Raw genomic sequence first — 5,607 nt, 5'->3', positions numbered from 1 at the left:
GGTCCACCATAGGACCTCAGCTCACTTAATGAGGAAATTAAGCAATTCTTTATGCCTAATGACTTAGAAAATACTGGCTTTGTGAAGGATTAGACCATTGCATTACAAAAATAACAATTACGTATGCAAGGAACAAAACCACCATAACAAATACCACAGAGTGTTATGCTCTCTGACGTCGAGAATGCTCAGAATCATGCGTAAATCTTTCTAGGAAAACGTCCAAAGTGTGTGTGTGAGGAGCTCAGCAACAAGTCTGTGGCAGTGCAGTTGGACCACTTATCAGAGATGAATGGGCTTGCTCAAGACTCAGTTTCCCAAATTGGCAGTTGAGGAAGTGGAGTGGCACATTTGGGGCAGTCTGTGATAACATTAGCAGAATGAGAAGTTTCAGACCGGTAGTGAAGATCCGATGTGTGTGTGTGTGTACTGTTTATGTGCGCCTGTGTGTAGAAGAAAGGGTTTATGATACGTCCTGGTGCAATAAAACCAACTGTTATGGGATATGTTCCAGGGTTTGCTCACCAGTATTTGTCCATTTAAAAAAAAGGTTTTCATAGTTTGTCTGTCTTATATACTTAGGTACAGAATATGCCCACAGGGTTGGTGTATGACTGTAAAAGGACAATTATTCTAAGGGGTCGAAGCAGGTGCAAGACTATTGAAATATCTGACCCCAACCACAGCAGCAAAAGGAGCGACATCCTGTCTGTCCTGTGCAGTACCTTTCCTGCTTACTAAGAGGATGGGTGTGTGAATGAGGAATGTGCACGCCCTACCTTAGTCTTAGCCCTATCTGGAGCCCTTAGTGATGACATTGTTCATACGCGTCCTCAAAACGATGATGTACAGGGTAAAGTTTCAGGTGTAAAAACAATATCATGGTTTTGGATCATTGTCAGAGTGCTCTTAGGTCAATGTCAACATACAGAGAACTCTATGACAATGTTGAATAAAAGCCTGTTGGGGTCTGGTGTATTTGCTACTAACACATTGAGTGGTGGAGGCATTGTCACGCACTGGATGGTCACAGTGTGGATGCAAGCAGGAGGACACGCCTGGGGATTATGTTAGCCAGTTGTGTATACTTCTGTTCCAAGCCACAGCAGTGTATTTTCCTTTCACTTTGAAGGCTCCAGAGAGGGTATTAGGCAGACATTTTTAGACATGAGTAGTCCTTGGGTTCTGCCACTGTCAGCACTGGTGGCAGCTACAGTGACTTACATAACCGAAGACGAAGAGTATTTTGTATCTGTACAGGAATTAACTCAGCAGCTATACTGGGACACTGGGCTTATTAGCAATACAATATCCATATTCAATTCAGTAATGTCGCTGCAAAACACTAGACACAGGCTTGCAAAACACAAGCTGGAATTGTTCAGGGAGAAAGCAAACTTCTGCTGTCATTCTGCAAAGAAAATTATGCCACGCAACTGACGACTTCAGTTCATCTATAATAAGTTACTTTATCATCCCCTGCTTCACAGTTTCCCCAAATCCAACAATTATTTCAATATGCGTCATGTTCAGACTCAAGCAAGACGTAGCTGCCTAGTCCAAAATCTACATAGAATGGCTAAGTCACTGGCATCATCTGTCACCATGGCAATGATTTACATTTTACATTTAGTCATTTAGCAGACGCTCTTATCCAGAGCGACTTACAGTAAGTACAGGGACATTCCCCCGAGGCAAGTAGGGTGAAGTGCCTTGCCCAAGGACACAACGTCAGTTGGCATGACCGGGAATCGAACTGGCAACCTTCGGATTACCAGCCCGATTCCCTCACCGCTCAGCCACCTGACTCCCCGATGATGAACAATATTTAAAGGTATTGTTTGAGACTACAATGAAACATCGATTTTCCTGAAAGGCCTTGAAGCCACTCACAGTGCATAGTTAGGCTAGAACACGAGTTTGTTAACAACAACTCTAAAAGTAATACTTATGTAACTGTTTCATTATTTAATTATATTGAAGATAACCAAGGACCAAATGCAACCACAGCTAACATCATTGTTTTATATTCTCAGGGTTAAAAGTATTCTATAGGAAAATGTACACTTGGTTTCCTGTTTTGAAAAGAAACCTGCAACAGGACTCTGCAGTGCTCACAATGCCTTTGTTTGTATACATCTGCCTAAAAAGTGCACACAAGGCGTCCACGGAATATCAAATACTGTTTTGTTTTCCTCCCTCGCTAGGAATGCTAAGATTCCAAAGGAGTGAGTGTGTAATTAAGATGTTCCTCCAGGACAAATCAATAAACACTGGAGCGGGCAGCCATGCCATTGCCCCCCCTCCCACTTGGAGACCGATAGGTTGATACTGTATATAAGGATTAAGCTGACTGACAGGCAGATGGACAAACTGGAGGATGGGAAGAGAATCAGGTAGAGGGTCTTCTATAAGAATTATCGTCAGAAACACACCCATGCTCACACATTCACTGTTCTTTAAACTCGTTAGTGAGAATTCCTGTTCTCTTTGACTTCATCGATCTGCTCACCCCAGGACGTAGTCTTTATTGAGTCCCATCCATTAACACTGCAACACATCAGAAATTGCACTTATGGAAGACTGGGACACGAATGCCATCTGTGGTTTTATGAAGCACCCGTTCGCAAGGCACACTGCAAGGACACAGTGTAAACCAAGGGTGAGTGGACCGGGAGGACACAGTGGGGTAGAGTTTACAGAGATTCAGGAAATAGTAATCAATAAGGACAGAAAGGGTTGGAGCTGCAGGGGCTCAGCTTGCATTACCATCCTTTGAAATGAATTCCTGTTTGCCTTCCTTCTCTGGTACTTTTAAGATTTCACTGACCAGACAGAATCTGATCAAAAGAATAATTGTATGCTAAAGTATCTCAAGAAAGGAGGTTAAGATTGAACAAAGACATGCCTTTTAGCACATTTACGCCACTTGATGCTTAATTACAATGGTGCATTCTATAATCCATGCATCATAAAATGATTAAATCCATCCAGTGAAAATACGAAACGAAATGCATGCTACTTTAGCTTGACCCTGTTTGAGTTGGGTCAAGTCATCTTCAAGGATCCTGCAAGGCTCCCATAAAATAGAAAATAGAAAAAATGTGAATAAAAGAAGAAATTCATCTTGTCACAATACAGCCTAGAAATCCACTCCGGAACTACAGATGCTAATGTCTTCTCTCTTCAGTTCGGTGTTACGTGCAATCATAGGTCTTTGGCATTTTTTTCAATGTACAATCCAGCACCCGTGGCCTTCAGTGCCACGCCTCAATTGCAAATCAGACCCAGTCGGAATTGGCACCGCCAACCCCCAACACCCTGTATAAGAAATTATTTATGTATCAGACCAACGGCGTCCATAAATAAAAGATGCCTCTTCTCAGTCAGTGCCTTCTGTGCTCCCAGAGCCTGGAATATAACCGTTTATCCTCATTTTAAACATGTGCTAAGGGGAGTGGAGGTAGGAGCCTGGTAAGTGTGGAGATCCAAATCACACAAGCAGTGTTATATAGACGAGAAAAAAGCACATGAAAGCAGCACTATATTCCAACCAATTCGGAGCCGTATGTTGATAATGAGGGCACTCTGCTGACAGAGCACAGGCAATAGACAGTAGAGCAAGTGGTAGGCCAACATCACCTTGCACCGGGTAAGAATATGCCTGTGAATTTTATGAGGAGAAATCCAAACAGTGGGGTACTAGCGGGGTACTAGCTGCCACTGGCAATAGAAAGGCATCATTCTGGCCTAAGAACTTGTTCTAGACCAACCTCGGTGAGTGGAGATGGGAAGAGACTGACAGGTACATTGTAAGTAAGAGGGAAGAAATAGATAAGAGGGAAGAGGAAGCGAAAGACAAAGAAAAGACACGTCTTCAAGAAGAGACACGAGAAAAAAGAAAGAGAACCGAGAGAGAGAGCGGAGCTCGCAGAAGCAGCTGCCATGAAGCCGTGGCTCCCTGATGGACAGGCAGAGGTAAACACAAACACACTGGCAGGCAGGGATAACTGGCTAGCGAGACTGGCGAGGCGTGCCAACACACTTCGCATGACGAGTACCGCCACCTCGTTAGACCCGGCCCTGGGAGATGCTCTGCTTTTACATGATAATGGCACTGCAGCGCTGTCAAGGAGCGGTCACACTCACACTCACGTGAACAGGCACAGACCTCAACGCTGTCATTATTTGATGAAGTCCACTAGCCGTGGTTCTAGTCCGCTGACCTCAGAGCTTGTTGTGCTAGACTTAAACAAAGGAACAACCTCTGTTCTCTTTCATCGGACATGTGACTTGTTATGGTGCAAAGGAAAAACATGTAGATGAGTGTACTCATCTACACTCATATTAAATGGGAGTGCCACTATCATCTACCCCACTGTACAGCACTCACAGTTCTAGTATATTGACGAGGTTTAGACTCATGATCAGTAATTATCATAAAACCTCTGAAAGTAGCACCCAGACTGTCACACATTAGGCCATACTGGTAGTCTCCTTCACACTCTGCTCAGCACATCAAACCAACTTGGTCTTACAGCTCCCTCTCTCTCTGGTGTGTGAAGTGATGCTGCATGGGGGGAGTCTGGGAGAGAGACGAGGCTCTCATTGGATTAACTCATTTAGAATTCTCTGATCTGTGAAAACTTAATTGCTTGATAGCACTGATAGATTCCTCATGGAGCCTTAACTTTACAACACAGGGTAAAGGCTCCAGCATTTACTCCCCTTTCCCTCTCTCCCTCCTCTCCTGCATCTCATTTCCACTTCTCAATTCTCATCCCTCTTTCTTTGCCATTCTTTTTATTCATTCTGCTTTTCCCTCGTTCTAATCCATCGCTCTACCTTTCCTTCATCCTCATCCCACTCTTTCCTCTCCCCCAGCCTCCCTCCACCAGATAGAAGAGGATACACATACAGAGATGGTCAGATTCTGCTATGACAGCAGATGAATGTAAAACTTTGAGACAAAAGTGTTTTGGAAAGTTTGAACCCTTGCGGGAACCTCTGTAAGCTGTAACCATTTTTTGATAGCCACTCCAACCCCCCCCTAAATCCCTATATAACACCAGTATTAAAGATCCTGGAGGACTGGCTTGAAAATCCAGAGCCAGGGTTACGGGAGATCATGCAGGCAGCTGGAGACAAAGCATGGTTTTTACCAGCTCTTCTTTCACTCTTTCTCTCTCTTTCTTTTTCTCTCTCTCTCTCTCTCTCTCTCTCTCTCTCTCTCTCTCTCTCGTTCTTGTCTCTTTCTCTCTCATAAGCTTTCTCTGCCTTACTCCCTCTCCCACTGCCTTTATTTCAGCGCTGTCTAAACCCCTGCTGCTGCCTTTCATCTAAGTGTATAGGACAGGAACAGGCAGATTAGGGAGAAGAAGAGTATTAGGGGAACCATCCTTTCAGCCCCATGTTGCAGGATGACTTCCCCTGTGTGAAGCACCACTCCCCTGTGCTGTGCCAGGTTGGGCCATTAGAGAGATGGGAACCTATTTTGTCTGTGATAGCATGATGTAGGCATTGTTTGCATTCGAAGAATACTGATATCCTAAGGCTATTATGAGATCATGAGAATCAAGTGCTCACAAAAAACCCGATGTATAATAA

The sequence above is a fragment of the Osmerus mordax genome, chromosome 16 (assembly GCF_038355195.1).
Source record: "Osmerus mordax isolate fOsmMor3 chromosome 16, fOsmMor3.pri, whole genome shotgun sequence".
NCBI classification, from domain to species: Eukaryota; Metazoa; Chordata; class Actinopteri; order Osmeriformes; family Osmeridae; genus Osmerus; species Osmerus mordax.
This window is presented reverse-complemented; position numbering follows the sequence as displayed.